Raw genomic sequence first — 17,539 nt, 5'->3', positions numbered from 1 at the left:
GGTGACCCTCCTCTTCTCTTGGCCTTTACCACCATCTCTTTACTCTTTTAACAATTCAATTCCATATTTAAATGCCATTGATTTTTTTAAAAGGAGAGAAAAGCCAGGTTGAGTCCTGTCTGTAAATCATTGTGCTGTCTTGAACCTGGTTTTGTCAGGTTGATTCTAAAGATTATTCCTCAACTCCAGGAAGTGGGTTATACTTAGAGGGGTGATTTATAGGGGTAAATAGGTCATATATAGAACTATGTCCAATTCCATACTCTTTGATGATGAGATGCTTTTTAATGTGCAGATATTGATACTTTATCCAGTAATGTCTCACTCTCTCTGCCAGTTTTATATTCTTCCCACAGCTACAGCCCCAGGTTGGATTGGCATGGCCATGACTTTGGATTTTTAGCGACCTCCTAATTTTATTGGCTTGCTTTCCTGTGGTTCACCTGTCAATATAGTTTAAAGGATTTACTGAGGAAGAAACTTGAGAGGGAGTGTGAAATCCATGGTTGGTGAAATACCTTGTTTTCCTTGTAGCTTAATAATTATCTTTTATGTAGGGATTCTTTTGCCATCTTTTTTTTTTTTTTTTTTTTTTTTGGTGATAGGGTCTCACTCTGTCATCCAGTTTGGTGTGCAGTGACCCCATCATGGTTACTATAACCTAAATCTCCCAGGTTTAAGCGATCCTCCTACCTCAGCCTCCCAAGTAGCTGGGCCTGCAGGCATGCACAGCCATGCCTGGCTATTTTAATTTTTTTTTTTTTTAAAGAGACAGTGTCCTATTGTGTTGCCCAGGATGGTCTCAAACTACTGGGCTGAAACGGTCGCCTGCCTTGGCCTCCCAAAGTGTTGGGATTACAGGCATGAGCCACCATGCACTTTTGCCACCTCAATTGCATAGTTTGATTCTTGACAAAGTGCTTCTATGTGGTATAGCATCAACCTTGAAACATATGAGTCATTAAATATTTAATTTGAAAGTATGAAATGACAGATTCACTTTTTAGGTTACACTTGAGCCCTGCCAATCGGCATTGAAGAGAATTTGCCTATATCTACAGTTCGGTCAGACTTTGGGCATAGAAATTTATACAACATCTACAGTAACTATGGCAAACACATTTGTGTTTGATCAACGAGCTGTCATTCCCTGAAATCTTTTGCCAAGTCTTTAGTTTATCCTACTGCCAATGCCGAGACAGTGGTTCACTTGAAATGATAAATGAAACCCACAGGTGGTTTTGGTACAGACATTTTTTGTTTATGTCTTGTGAGATGGAATTATAGGAGTAGGATTTAAAGCAAATTGAGCATCCTGAATAAAGGCTTTCAGTGTCTTCCTGTTGCAATTAACATAATATGCTGAAACTTATTACCATGGCTAAGAGAGTCCTGTGGTCCCCGGTTCCTGTTTGCCTTTTCATTTCCATCCCATACTGTTCCCTCCACCCACCCACCCATCCATTATGTTGTAGTCAACAGGAAGGCAGTGATGCTGTCAGACTTGCTTTGTCTCAGGACATTTGCATTTCCATTTCCCCTTAACATCTTGTTCCCTTTTCCTCCCCTGCCTGGATCCTCCTCATCTTTCACTCCTCTCCTGGATATTCTGGACTTGTAACACCTCAAGCCTTCCTCTGTCCTTATTTGGCACAGTCTGTTGTGATGCTATTTGCCAGCTCATTGAGAGAGAGGACTTTGGCTCATTTTTGACAGTTTTCCATTCAGAGCACTGTGCTTGGCACCCGGAGGCACTTGGTGCACATTTGTTAAGTCAGTGAATGGAGACTGGGTAATTTCAGGGAAGGCAGAGGCTATGGTATGGCGCCTTAGTTTTTCTGGAATAGTTGCTAAATATTCTGGGAGGCTTTTAAGAGTTCCGCTCACATTTAGCTCATTCATGTCAACAGTTGCCATGGTTTGCTATTTCAGAGCATTTTAAAACATAAATTTTGGTCCTGTTAGACGAAGCATCAATTTGATAAAGATTATTTTGTTTTCAATCCCATTTGCAAAGCAAAGTGAAATTTAAACTGGCCTGTGTACCATTTATCAGTGGTTTTCCTGACAAAATGTAGCAAAAGTGCTAATGTTTTCATTACATTGATTAGAAAAAATATTAATTGGAGAACTTTTTAAACAGCCCAGTTTGCTGAGCTGTTTAATAGAAAGTGCTGAAAGGCATAGTCTCACAAATATAGCCAGTTTATACTTTAGAGAAGGATTTGTTACCCTTTGACTCAGAACTGGTTTATGACATACTACATTTCATCTACAGAAATACATTGCAGATAAGGAAATATATCTTCTCCATAAGAATTTCTTTTGCCAATCAATGAGAACATCAATGTTAACACTCCATTTAATTCTCTGTTGAGAGGAAGGATTAACCCCAAACTTATACATTAACTGTCCGAACAAGAGACTTAGAAGTTTGTTTCACATTAGTGAGCTCAAATTTTTATAGTCATTTGATTTTGAAATTCCTTTTCCAAACTCAGTCTTTGGAATGGGACACATTAATGTCTAATCATCTAGGGGTATGTGAAGATGTCCAAGATCTATTATGACTTAGCTTTTAAGAATTATTCAAAGCCATAAATTAGGGATTCTGCAACTGAATAGGATAGTCAAGGCTGATCACCATGTGAATAAAGAAGCATTACCATCAGAGGTTGTTTAGACTGACTTGCACCTTGTACAATTTCTTTTTGTACAAATTGGGGTAAAATTCACATAACACAAACATAACCATTTTAAAATATACAATTCAGTGAACGCTCACAGTTGCTTTTTAAGGGATAATGTATTGTTGGTATTGCTCCTCTTGAGGGCTTACTAAGGTACTCTATATTTAATTAGGATCTTAGCAAATACCAAAAGCATATCATAGCTGGCCTTGGTGTGCCACTGAATGCTAACCACTTTGTGAAATTTTCAAGGGCAGAGAAACTACTCAGTTAGGCTAACACACTCTAAAAACATTAAATTACTTAAAATAGCACTTTGTTATCCAAATGTAAGCTTAGAAATTGTTTTTTTTCTTACTTCAAATAGACCTTGATAAGAACATAGCTTGACTTAAAACCACGACAATGAGAGTTTTTGTAATATCTTGTGAAATTCTCTGCATCTCTGTCCTATCTAGTATTTGTATGAAAGTAATATAAGATGAATTGTAACTGATCCTTAACCTCAGCAAAGGTCTCTAGAAATTCAGCCAGGCAGAGCCATTTTTAATTGGTTGGGGATTTGGGGAAACCACTGAGGAGTTTGTGCAGTAGTAGAAAGCCGTGTCCTGAGTCTGGAAGGAAAATAGGGATTATCGGGAAGGGTAGGTAAATGTGAGAAGCACATATCTACTGCAAAATGGGATGAGATAGGGTCTAGAGGATGACTGAAAAGGAGGAGATAGATTTAGCTTGCCATTGAGGCGCATTTCTAAAGTGTTAGCTACTTGTGCCTTTTTTTAAAAAAAAAAATGAATTTTTATGTCGTTATGTACTTGAATGCACAGAAATTTTCAGGAACTGATTAAAATGATTGTTGAAAAGAAAATTGAAGTGACTACCATAGCATTCCTAAATTAAAAAAAAAAAAAAAAACACATAAGCCCCATTGACTCTTTTTTCAAATGTGCAAGTTCTTGGTGCCAAGTCAGATGAGGAAGAAAACTTCTAATTCAAAATAAACTCTCTGGACAGAGATAATAGGGAAAGAGAAGATCGGGAGCAGGAGAAACCTGGCAAGTGGTAATGTCTAGAAACCCCCGAGGAAGCATGGGGAAAGGAGGCAATCTAGGACAGCCAGGCCGATTTGAGCTTCCCACTGGAAAGGGTAGATGCTCCCTCCTGGCATGGCAGCCGAGTTGACACCTGGCAGCAACTGTGTCTAAGAACATTGGAATGATTTGAAGCTTGGAAACAAACTGCAAATGAGGTGTCTCCTAAGGAGGACAGTGCTCTGTTCAGTGCTGGGGAAAACTAAGCCTGTTTGTGTTGGTGAACTAAAATGTAGAAGAAATGAGGCAGAACAGATAGCCAGCTGGACTTGGAGGATGTTGTGGGATGGTGTTTTCCTATGAGGATTAGTAAAAGTGAATAGTGGATTAGTGGTGCCCTGCCTTCTTTCCCCTCTTCTCACCCTCCTGTGCTAGGAATTACTTCATTAACTGAGAACCTTAAGAAGCAAAGTAAACAATGAAAAATGTTGTTCAGGTTGTACCGGCTTCCCAAAAACTCACTGAGTCCTAAGCAAGTGATTTCTTGAAACAATTTTAAGCCCATCCGTGTCAAAGAAATCCCTAGTTAACAGTGCAGTTAACAACTCCCAGGGTTAGTGGGAGGTTAGGTAACATTTTATTGACATCCTCATTGCTATTACTAATCTAGAACTCATTTTCCTGAGGTTCATTTACCCAAGCAAGTCAGTACAATGGCTCCCTCCCTCCCACTCTTCCACAGGCATCCCTGTCAATGAGGCAGAGGCGTTTGGGCACACTGGGAAGCCTGTGTATGTTTGGTGTCATCTAAACTATACATTAGCCCGCCATTTTCTATCAGTGTGACCTTAGGTAAGTTTTGCTCATTTTGAGTCCGAGATGCCTGCAAGATATCCAAGTAGCAGTGTCCAAGAGGCAATTGGATATCTGGGAGGAGCACAGGAGGAAAGGTCCCGGCTGGAAGATGCATCAGCAGAGAAAGAGTAATTGAAGCCTTGGGCTTGGATAGAATCACCTAAGGGCAGTGCATCTAATGAAATGAGAAAGGACACCTGAAGTATATTTAAATAGTCTTAGACAAGTTTTTTATTGGGTCTTTATTCTAATCAGGGAGAAAAGTTGTCCAGGGCAGTCTTGCTAGCATTTAAATAGGTAATAGACTGGCCAGTCATGGGTCTTCACTCACACCCTACTCTTGTGTCCAGCCGATGCCCTCGTGGTGTTCATTACTCTAGTTAAACTCACTCGACATTGGAGCAGTTGTCAGATTTGCTCATCTTCTGGTTCAGTAGTCAGGAAGCATGAATAGCAGCAAAAACCGAAAGCCAGCCACCCCCTGCCAAAACAGTAGGGAGATGTGCATCGTGCCTTGAAGGCCAAATAAGGCAGATTGTCAAGTGCAGCATGGCACTCCTGAACGTGAAGGGTGGGCTGTCTCTCCCAGCCCGTCTTCTCAGTGTCTGTGCTCCAGATCCTGCTTGCAAGTATTCTATGAAGGCAGGTACCTTCTATCATTCTCAGCAGGAGGTAGTCCTGCATCTCAGAGATCTAAGGAAGACAGTTTCTCACTGCCATATGCTGAGCCCAAGCTTTTGGGAGTGGAAATAAAAAGGAGGAGCTGCTTATTTATTTGATAAGTGTGCATTAAGTCTTTAAATATATCCTGGTTGCCAAGATGGACAAGGTCCCTGCTTTCAAGGAGTTCAGATCCTGAAGGAGATAAGTAAGTAAATAAAGTAAGTACCAGTGGTTGTATTACATACATAGGTGGTGTGGCAGAAAATAATCAGGTTATCTTCTTTAGCTAGGGAAGGCCTCTCAGAGAAGGGGACTTTCAGGCTGAGCCCTGAAGGATGCAAAGGCCTGAAGAAGAGTCAAGAGCATTTAAAGAACAAGCAAAAAGGCCAAGGCAGGAGAGACATGGTAATTAATTCTAGGAAGTGAGAGGAGGCTAGCAAGACTAGTTAATAGCTTCTGGCCTGGATTCTGCATGTATATTGTAAAATTTACACCTTACTGCCATGTGTGTCACCTCTGCCATGTGAGAGATGTCTCCTGGGGTAGCATGCACATGGTTCTATGATAAATTACGACATTGACCCTAAAGGTTATGGCAGTATTGTGTTCCACTGTGGAAACTCTTTTTGCCTAATGACTACGTCCAAGAGGTGGTTTGTTGTGTTTGTGCGTTGATTTCAAAAGAAGCAGGTTGGCTAAAGATCGCCTGTAACTAGGCTGAGGCCTTGTAAACTGACACTTAAAAAATATATGTATATAAATTCCTCTTGACGTTTGGATATAATGCTGCTATTATAGGGGACCAGCGAGCTTGCTCGTAAACATAGGTACAGAATACTGATCAGAAACCTTCAGATTTGTCATCTCCAGTAGAGCAAATATTCCATCCAGAGTGCTGAGCCAAGGGGATAGATTTCCTAAGGGCCACATCCTAGGGAGAGGAAAAAAAAAAAATAACAAGCGTTGGGAAATATATGCAGGCATTGTGTGGGATTTGCATATAATTTGCATAACGCTTGATAAGCTGAAATCTGTTCTCAGAAAATGTTCAAATTAAAATTTTATCACGGCTACCAGTACAGCCGTTTCTTACTATTTTCCCCTCTATTTTATTCTTTTGCTCGTATTGGCTGTCTCTGATTCATATATCTTTTTGTTAGAAATGTACAGCTGTGAATCTCAGCATCAAGGAAGAAAAAAGGGAAAAATCGGAGTCCACCAGAGACCATTTCTTAGCAAATGAAGTTCTTATTCAAGCCCTTCCTAGTCACATTTTTCTCAGTCCTATACTAAAAGTGCCTTTATATGGGGTCTTTTGGAAGCTCAAGGGAGCCATATGTGTGATAGGAAAAAAAAAGTGAACCTTGCATTAAAAGCTACTTGGGGCCAGGTGCGGTGGCTCACAACTGTAATCCCAGCACTTCGGGAAGTTGAGGCAGGCAGATCTCTTGAGGTCAGGAGATCGAGACCAGCCTGGACAACATGGCAAAACCTCATCTCTATTAAAAATACAAAAATTAGCTGGGTGTGGTGGTGCATGTCTGTAATCCCAGCTACTCGGGAGGCTGAAGCAGGAGAATCACTTGAACCTGGGAGGGAAGGTTGCAGTGAGCCAAGATCATGCCATTGCACTCTAGCCTAGGTGACAAGAGTGAGACTGTCTCAAAAAAAAAAAAAAAAATTTTTTTTTTTTAAAAAGCTACTTGGAATCATGTTTGAGCTTTTCTCTTATGAATTGTGCCATTTTAGATAATCTATTGGTACCTCAATTTTTTTCATTAGTAAACTTGGAGATACATGAAAACCTCATAGAGCTATTGTGAAAATTAAATAATATGTGAATAACACTTAGTGCAGGCCAGCAATGAATATTAGTAAACATCTTTTTAGAAACTGCCCTTAAGCCATATTTTGGGCTTAATTTTTGTGTCTCCACATTGGTAATGAGCCCTTTGATGGCGGCCCCAGTGTGTTAAGAAAGGGCTGTTGAATAAGTGATTTGGGGATCCCAGCCCTCCTGTTCTAAAGGATTGGAGGGGGTAAGGAGTATTTTGGTGACCTGAAGAGCTGTGCTTTCTCTTATAAATACTCACATTTGCACTTAATATTTAATTAACACATGCATCAACTTCATTAGAAGCAATTAAAGAAACAGCTTCAGGTAAAGACGGTTGGTGAAATTTTTGGATGTGAGGCTTTTAGAGATTTACGTTTTCTATCCTTCAAGGGTTTCTTATACGACGTGCTATAGTCATTTTGTAATTTGTTGATCCTACTAATTATCAGAACTGTTACCTTAAAAAAAATCACAACATTAGGATGAAATCAGATGTGGTTGTTCAGTTTTATTTATAAGTAGATTCAGGGCAGCTGTGGAATACAAAGCTTGATTTTAGGAAAATATTTACAACATTAGATCAATTCATGTATGATTACTATTCAAAATTATAATTTGGTTAAATGATAGTATGAAATTTGCTATTTATTACTTAGGGGCTATCTTAACCATCTTACAAGTAATGTCATATTTGTAATGTACAAACAAAAATATCAGAATTGTACATAGTTAAAAATCAGTTTCTAAATCTCACGTTTTTCTTCAGGGGAGTAGTTTTCAAACTTGAGTGTGCTTTGGAGGGTTAGTGAAAACAAAGATTTCTGGGGCACTACCTTCAGAGTTTTTGATTCAGTAGGTCTGAGACAAGGCCTAAGAATCTGTGTTTCTAGCAAGTGCTTGGGGCTTCTGATGCTGAGTCTGGGGATCACATTATGAGAACCATTGCTTTAGGGAAAATTTATAAGGGTTTGGCTTTTCCCTTATTCTTGTTTCTTTATTATATGTATGTTATGGTGAGATTATTAATTTTTATTGAAAATCCAAATGTGTATTTTTATTTTTTATTTTTTTGCCACAAATATTAGGAAATTCATTAGGAAATTCTGTTTCTGGTATCTGGCAGGAGGGAAACAAAACATGAAGCTCATCGACATGTATTTTTATGGGCAGTTAAGCTGTTCTTTAGATGAAAATGGCTTTTATCATTTTAATTGTAAGTGTGGATACATTTATTTATTCATTCAACAAATATTTACTGGGGACTCCTTATGTATCAAGTACTGTTCTGTTAGAGATGCTCCGCGAATATAAAGTATAAAATTCTTCTAATGGAGTTTAGGTATAGATGGGGGCTACAAAGGGTGAATAGAAGAAACAGATTGTCAAAAAAATGTATCTTAAGTGGAAGGTGTTATAAAGAAGACTAAAGCTGGATGAAATGGCAGAAAGTGATGGAGACGGAGGATTTCTTTACATAGAGTGAGCAGGGACGGCCTCCTTGATAAAGTGAGAGTTGAATAGGTACCTGCAGAAATTTATGGGATGAGAATGTTTCTGATGGAGGAAGGTGCTTCTAAGATAGGCAGGAATGAGCTCACTGTATTTGAAGACTAGCAAAGATGCCAGTCAAGCTGGAACCCCTTTAGTGGGAACGGAAATGGATGGTGACTGGCCATTGGATTTTATCTTAAGAGGAAAGAGGAGCTGTTAGACTGTTTTGAGAAGTGCTGTGATAGTATCTACCTTGCCTTTGGGAGGGTCATTCTTGCTGCCTGTGGAGGGTAGCAACCAGGAAAGCATCATAGGTGATGTACGATGAGTAAAGAGTGAGTAAAGCACTCATATTGGTGGCTACACTCACGGCATACATCACAAATCAACCCCAGAGGCCTTTCCCGGTGACCTGGATGTTGATTGGGACAACTTCCCAACACTCCCTGCAACTGGAACTGAGGACCCTTGGAATCTGCACAGTAAATGAAATATTTTTTTTTCTTTTCCAATAATTCAAATATCTTTTTTTTTTTTTTTTTAACAGAATCTTGGTCTGTTGCCAGGCTGGAGTACGGTGGCATGATCTTGGCTCACTGCAACCTCTGCCTCCTGGGTTCAGGTGATTCTCCTGCCTCAGCCTCCTGAGGAGCTGGGACTACAGGCGCCCGCCACCACGCCTGGCTAATTTTTTTACTTTTAGTAGAGACAGGATTTCACCATATTGACCAGGCTGGTCTTGAACTCCTGACTTTGTGGTCTGTCCCCTTCGACCTCCCAAAGTGCTGGGATTACAGGCATGAGCCACCATGCCCGGCCCAATTCAAATATTAAATGGCTTTCCATTGCCTTATCTCTCCTTAAAAGAGGTCGAGGCATCTACTGTAGATTCATTCATCCTTCAACAGTACCTATTGAGCTTAAAAAGAGTAAGTCCATGAATGAATGAACTTGATAATTTCAGATTATATGTTCTGGGAAGTAAAAGGATGTGATTAAGACCTGGAAAATAAGGAGTTGGCCCTTTCAAGAACAGGGGATGGGAAGTCTAAGCAGAGGGAGTAAGTACAAGGCCCAAGGTCCCTGCTGCTAGGAGGACTGAAGGGGAGGATATCCAGGACCACCTTCTGTTTTCTTTTGGTTCACATGTCTCCCTATTGTCTGCTTCCATAAAGTGAGCTCTGCAAGTCTTAGCTCCGTGGGACAAGATGGGCAACATCTGCATTATTTAATGGGGATGATACCTAAATCAGGCCTGAACTTTGTCCCAACAGTCTCCCACCTAAAATACATCTCTTCTCCTGTACTCATTTTATCATTTTTGTTTCTTCCTTGAATTCAGTTCTTTCTGACCCTCTTTTTCACCTCATCAGTTATCTCTATTGAAGTGAATTGTTCAGGGGAATAGAAGAGAATGGATTTCACTTGGCATTTGTATATTAATAAGATTATTAATTTGGGGACCTTCTTCCCTTTCCTGCCTGCTTAATTTTTGGTAATAAATGCCCATCTAATTTACTAAATAATCCCTTGAGCACGAGCAGCCTTATATACAAAAGAAATTTCACATTTTGTACCTGAATGTGGTAGTGGCTAATACATACACACAAAAAAGGCAATTTAGTAGGAAAAATAAAATATAGAGAAAACCAATTATCTCAGCCCATTCAAAGAGCCAGCCAGGTAGTGAGTAGTAATTGCAGTATTTTATTATGGGAGTCTTTGGTTGTAATTAATAGATTTCTGCCTTTTAGTACATTTGTTTTATTATGCATTAGAGGACCTTGTTTTGAGTAGTGCAGCTCAGGGGTTAGTCACAGGAGTATGAGTTAGTGGGAAATATCTGGTCACCTGCTGTTTGCAGCATATTGTAGCTATTTCCAGGTATGGCTGGAGATGAGCTGGAGGCTCAGCCAGAATCAACTGTTGGTGCTGCCAGAACTGTCCTGATTAAGTCCTTTTTGTTCTCTGACCACTGAGGATGGCTTATTAAGGCTTGGTTTACTCATCTGAAAAATGGAGTTGATGAAATCTTCCTTAGAAGTTTGAATCCCGGGTAGTGGTGATGAGGACAGTTCGTATTTTTCTTAACACTTACTGCCTGCCAGGAGTATTCCAAAGCGCATCACGTACACCATTTCAGTCAGTCCCCACAATAGACAGGTGGGGTAGAATCTGTGCCTATAGATTAAACCATGGCATGGAAACCATGGTTTAAGTGATTTGCTCAAGGCACACTGCTTAGTGCAATGTATGATACGTATTAAGTGTTTATGTAAAAGTAATAATCACAGCTGCTATGGCTTAGATAGAACTTTTTTTTAAGGAGTTTGAGTATATTACAGAAGTAGGAAGTCTGATTCTCAATGCCTTTTGCTTTCTGTTTGTTTAGTTTGTTATCTGACTTCATTTTACAGCCCAATTTTTATCATATTGATTTTCTGCTGATTAAAAAAAAAAACTTATCTGTTTTTATCTTTTACTCGTTGTTTTTTTGGTCCTCCATTAAAAAAGTGTTCGGCACCAGGCATGGTGGTTCATGCCTGTAATCCCAGTACTTTTGGGGGCAGAGGTGGGTAGATCACCTGAGGTCAGGAGTTTGAGACCAGCTTGGCCAACATGGTGAAACCCCATCTCTACTAAAATTAAAAAATCAGCCAGCATGATGGTGTGCCCCTGGAATCCTAGCTGCTCAGGAGGCTGAGGCAGGAGAATCGCTTGAACCCATGAGGTAGAGCCGGCAGTGAGCCAAGATCATGCCACTGAGCCAAGATCATGCCACTGCAATCCAGCCTGGGCGATAAAGCAAGACTCCATCTCCCCCCACCCGCCCCCCCAAAAAGGAAGAAAAGTTCTGAATATGGATGCCCTGTCAAAATTCAAGACCTGCTGGTCATCTTAGATCAGGCCACCTTTGGTCTCTTCAAAGAGGCTAACCTGTATTCCTCTTTGGTGAGAGGACAGTAGACATTTCAAATAAGGCATTAAAGCTCCTCCAGGAAATTATGTTGTGGACATTTCCCTCACTTCTTCAAGTTTCTAGTGTCTTTAGAATCTCACTTGGCTTTCTTAGAAACATGGCCAATTCTTGTGCTATATTTTATGCTCCAGTTGTCTTGGAACTTAGTTGTAGGCAATGTGGACCAGGGGCCATGTAGACCAGGGGCCAAGTCCTAGCTCTGCATTTAAAGGTTACATGATCTTAGGAAAGTTTTTCAGCCTTTTTGAGTTTTAGCCTCTGTCTTAGTCTGTTTTCTGTTGCTGTAACTGAATCCCTGAGACTGGGGAATTCATAAAGACAAGAAATTTATTATGCAGCCAGGTGCAGTGATTCATACCTGTAATCCTAGCACTTTGGAAGGCTGAGGCGGGAGGATTTCTTGAACATAGGCATTCAAGACAAGTCTTGGCAAAATAGGGAGACACCACCTATATAAAATTTTTTTAAAAAAATAAAAATAAACCAGGCGTGGTAGCTCATGTCTGTGGTCCCAGCTACTTAAGAGGCTGAGGTGGGAGGATCACTTAAGCCCAGGAGGTCAAGGTTGTGAGCCAAGATTATGTCATTATAATCCAGTCTGGACAACACAGTGAGAACCTGTCTCAAAAAAAAAGAAAGAAAAGAATTCTTACAAATCTGGAGGTTGGGAAGGCCAAGGTCTAGGGCCACATTTGATGAATACCTTCTTGCTTGTGAGGACTGTCTTGCAGGACAGGACATAACATGGCAAAGGGGCTCACAAGAGACAGCCAAATGGGTTTTATAACAGACTCAGTCTCGTGACAACTAATCCACTGCCTCCATAACTCATTCATTCATTCATTCATTCATTCATTCATTCATACATTCATGAGGACAGAGCCCTCATGACCCAATCAGTTGCCAAAAGTCCCACCTTTCAACACAGCTACACTGTGGGATAAGATTCCAATGCGTGAACCTTTGGGATACATTCAAACCAGAGCAGCCTCCTTATCGACAAAATGGGATTGGTGGTGTTGATGATATTGATGATGGCACTATATCACAGGGATATATGAATTGTATAAAACTATATAGGGTGAGTCAAGGCCACCGTAATCTTTTTGTGAGGGCCTTGGGGCTAGGGCTAGGACTTCCACATATGAGTTTGGTTGGTGGGGAGGCACAGTTTCACCCATAGCATGAGGGGAGGCTCTGTCCCCATCACCGAATACAGTTCGTAACCCAGAGTATGCCATCAGTAAATATCTGCTAAATGAATTAATTCATATGTGGAAACAGGCAAGAATGAATAAATGAATAAACGATATCTTTGTTGACCATTGAAACATTTAAAACATGGATTTGTATTGCATGTTCTAACATTGAGAGTTCTCAATGATGCTTATTCCTTGAGTTCTGTTTGACTGTACCTAAGTTAGAACATCTGATCTAGGAATGTCCAGATCACATTTTTTTTTTAAAAAAGTCTCATATACCTATACTTGTATACTTGATTCAGCTCAAGTAGCATTAGAGTCATGTAATTAAATCACAAATACAGAATATTTAAATTTCAGCTTTGGAGTAATTAGCTCCAACTTGAATTTTGTTATGTTCTGAACTGCAGCACTTTTGATTTTGATTTAATAATGGTTATTTGGTTGCATAAAGCAGGATTTTAGCTTTTGTGAGAAGCTAATTAGGTTTAAGCACTTATTTTCCTGGAACTGGTTTAAACACTTATTTTCCTGGAATGATTTCAGTCCAGTTAGGCATACCTTTTTCTTCTTGCTCAGATGTAAACACAAGTACCCACTGCAGTCTCAAATATAAAATTGGTAAACGTACTATGATGCTGACAGTATAACTTCTGGAACTATATTATTTTGGGATATGCTGAGGTAGTGAGATTTAAATTCTGTTAGATTTGGAAATTCAAGGGTTTTACAGTTTTCTCAATACAGCAGTCAACTAGAGAGAACAATAATAGGAATTTGTTTAAGATGGAGCTGGTGGACCTTTGAGTTCAGTGTTCTCATGAACATAATGTTCTGCTTAAAGTTTACACTGGCTGAAGATAAATAAAAATAATATGATATAACAGATTTCTCAGCGAAGAACATTACAGAGCCCTTAATGTGTTAAGGTATTCAGATTGGTGCAAAAGTAATTGCATTTTTTGCTATTACTTTCATACATTTTGACTTTCCAAGAGGGGGCTGTGGTATGCAGACTTTGCCACATGCGTTTGCTCTAAAACCACTTTTTTCTTAAGGCACCAGTGTCCTAAGGAACACTCTCAGGATGGTCACTCTGGACAGTCTAAAATTAGGTACACATTTTGCTAGTTTGGTAAGTGGGGCATATTGATCAGAATTTCTTTTACTGCTGATGTATCATAGTATTATATCATGATATTTCATGGGCATCAGTCCAAATATCAATTTTTAACATAGACTATTATAGTGGTTAAAATGTTGTAGATCTAGGCTGGGCGCGGTGGCTCACGCCTGTAATCTCAGCACTTTGGGAGGCTGAGGCACGGAAATCCCTTGAGGTCAGGAGTTTGTGACCAGCCTGGCCAACATGGTGAAACCCTGTCACTACTTAAAAAAAAAAAAGAAAAACATAACAAATGAGCCAGGCATGGTGGTATGCACCTGTAGTCCCAGTCACTCAGGAGACTGAGGCCTGAGAATCACTTGAACCCAGGAGGTGGAGGATGTAAAGAACCGAGATTGTGACACTGCACTCCAGCCTGAGTGTCAGAGTAAGACTATGTCTCCAAAAAAAAAAAAAAAAAAAAAAAAGTCGTACATCTAGTGCTGTTTTTCAAAATTTAGCAATTTTTTTTAAAAAGCATTTAAAACATTTCTGTTAAGACTTTCTTTGAAAGTGTCAAAAAGACAACTCCAACTGGCTATAGCAGTAACAGTGTAACAGTGTGTCAGGCGAGGGTTTTTAAGCTAAGAATGTGTCACCAGGACTCAGCCCTTCTCTGTCTCTTGGTTTTTCTCTTCCTCTGTATTCATTTGATTCTTAAGGAATATATTTGACTGTGTAAGCAAATAGACTTCAGGTAGTTTACTCTACATTTGCAGTGGAAATTAAACCTTTATTTTCTATCCTTCCGACAAAGTCCCTGATTTAAATGTCATTGGCTGCTTTGGGCCCAGTGAGTCTTCCTTCCAATCCCTCCTATTGCTTGGTAGGTGAAGCTGGATTGTGTACAGCTCTTGTGCCAAGGAGTAGAGTCAACCTCAGTGAAACAACATATGCTGAGCCGGGGAAGGGGCATGAGATACAGATCCCCAGAAGAAAATAGAGGTGCTGTGACCAGAAGCGCAGAAATGTAAGCATAGCAGGTAAAAATGACAGGTATCTCATATACTTGCCCTTAGCTTGCTGGCTTATGAAAAACCTTTTTTTCCTGAGTTGAATTAAAAAAAATTCAGTTAATTGACCTTCTATTTAGTTAAGCTGCAGCTAATTAGGTTAGTTAGATGACTAGGTGCTGATGGAGTGAGTAAATGGACACTTGGCACAAAAATAAAGTTAACAGGTCCTGACATTTCACTATGGGAAGCAACTGAGAGGGAGGATTTTAAGATGACTTTAAATATTCCAGACTATGTAACTGTAACCAGATCAGGAGTTTTCCTTGTCTATGGGCTTCTCTACCAGGGGGATGATGTGTCTTTTGTCTTGGTGTCACTGTGACCTGGCACATGGTTAATTCTGAAGGATATTTTATTATTGTAGAACTAGGAGATTGGGGTTTTTAATTTTTATTTACTTTGGATTATTAACGGAAATATGGAGCAAAGGACAAAATGTTGATTCGGGAAAGAAGATGCTGAGTGTGAATTTGAAGGTGAAATGCATTTGAGCTACTGGTGGGACACTTTGGTAGAACTGGGCAGTTAGGAATATGGAATGCAGGTCTGTTTTATTGTATCCTGGGAAAATCCAATCTTATCTTTATTTTGGTTCAAAACAAAACTTTATCTGATAAAAGCAAAGGCACATTTCCTTGTGAGAGGCAGTAAGGTGGAATGCTTTATCAAATAAAAAGTGAACAGTGACTGTTCAAGGGAAGTGCTCCTGGAACATTTATTTTCTGTTGAAGACATTGATATCTGGGTTTCAGAGAGATTATGTGTTTCTAGATGTTTCCATTTGTGAGTGTCAAGTTGCATTAGGTGCCACATCTTAGTGACCTAACATCACATTGCCTCAGTGAGGACAATTTGGGGCACAAAAATCATAGTCAAGGAAAATTTACATTTGCTTCTCTTGCAGTCTGTTTTTCCAGAGCTACTGATAGTGTAGAAAAAGAAAGGTACAGAGCTGGCAGTGTCGATAGTTTCTTACTAGTTCTGAAGTCAGTGCCTCTCTGATTTGTAACAAATATTTTTTAATGTCTTCCCTTTATTATCCTAATAGGAGATGAATAGATAATGCATCCTATTAGTATATGTAATTTAAAAAATTATATAGTGACTCAACTAGTGTCTATAGAAAATAAAAATGAAAAGACAGTAACTTATAATAAATGATGCGTATTGCAGTATGTGTAATACATTCTTGGGTGCAAGTTCACTAGAACTGAGCTTCTCCTAGGGATCTTGTTAAAATGTAGATTCTGATTCAGCAGCTCCAATGTGGGGGCCTGAGATTCTGCATTTCTTTTTTTTTTCCCCCTACTGGAGATATTTTTTTAGGAAAAAAAAAAAAAAAAAAAAAAAAAAAAAAAAAAAAAAAAAAAAAAACTTCTACACACTTAATAGTTCACAACATTTCAACAGCAAAGTATTAGTTAAGAGAGGGGTTTTCAGGAGGTGGGGATTTAGAATATTAGGAAAATATGTTGGTATCCTCTTCATTATAGATGGATAGCATAGGTCATCATGCCATCCATCTGTAATGAAGGAGAATACCAACATTTGATATTGGATGCTAAGCCAATGTCAAAACCCAGTGGAATGACACTTCTATAGATTTTATTTCCCTTTCTGCTATCTTCCCTACCCTATGGAAATGTCTGCCACCATATAAAACCCAGTAGCAGCTAACTTAAGCTCCCTTCTTCCCCCTTTTGGGTAGGAAAGAGAGTGAAATGAAGGTTACTCTTGAGTTTCCGTGCTTTCTTCTTTCTCTCTTTGAGGTGGTTCTCCTGTCTCCTCCTCTTCCTCCTGTCTTTCCTTTGTCTCAGGTGGCCTCTCTAAGTCTTTTCTGAAGGTGTTACTATCACTCCATCTCAGGTACATATTTCAGAAGCAAGATGGTTGGCATCACCCTCCTAGCCAAGGATCTTCTAAAGCTACTATGTGAGCGGATTTGGACCAGAGTCTGAGCTGTGTAGCCAACTATGTCCTATTGTCATAGGGTCATGACTGTGTGTCCTCTGAAGTTGCCACTCTCATAGAGGTCAGTGATAACCACGGACCCTGGCAGAAACAGCCCTGCAGCCAGAATCTACAAGCAACACCTGTGTGCAATGTTTAGGGCCAAAGGCTGTCTGTTGGGATTATCACAGCATTATGACCTAGTAGGTCTAGGATCCAGGGTGTGAGATGCTCAGAGCCAGGAAATAGAACCCTCAAGTCCTTCAGTAGTCTGATGACAACTTTAATTGTGGGCCGGGAAGCATTTTCCTTGAACCAGTGGGCATGTTGGATGGCTGCTAAGGCACCATGCAATACCTTGATATCCAAATGGAGTTCTGGGTCCAGTTTTGGAAGATTGGGTGGCACTGTTGTGATGAGAATCTTTACTGTAGCATCAGAAGAACTGATTTCAAAGCCAGTTTTGTTGGTCAGGGTGGTCAAAACTTCAGAAAGGGCTGGGCATGGTGGCTCACGCCTATAATCCCAGCACTTTGGGAGGCCAAGGTGGGTGGATCACGAGGTCAAGAGATCGAGACCATCCTGGTCAACATGGTGAAACCCCGTCTCTACTAAAAAATACAAAAATTAGCTGAGCATGGTGGCGCGTGCTTGTAGTC

The 17,539-nt window shown here is 39.9% G+C and overlaps 1 protein-coding gene and 1 pseudogene across 25 annotated transcripts in view; one reads left to right on the top strand and one right to left on the bottom strand.

Moving 5' to 3' along the window:
- Nucleotides 1-17,539, top strand: part of MAGI1 (membrane associated guanylate kinase, WW and PDZ domain containing 1) — a 677,285-nt gene that overhangs the window by 331,345 nt on the left and 328,401 nt on the right. The window lies entirely within an intron of this gene.
- Nucleotides 16,609-17,539, bottom strand: part of LOC116559196 — a 1,538-nt pseudogene continuing 607 nt past the window's right edge.

Source organism: Sapajus apella, unplaced genomic scaffold (assembly GCF_009761245.1).
Source record: "Sapajus apella isolate SASKATOON/1434 unplaced genomic scaffold, GSC_monkey_1.0 scaffold23, whole genome shotgun sequence".
Lineage (NCBI taxonomy): Eukaryota > Metazoa > Chordata > Mammalia > Primates > Cebidae > Sapajus > Sapajus apella.
This window is presented reverse-complemented; position numbering and strand designations above follow the sequence as displayed.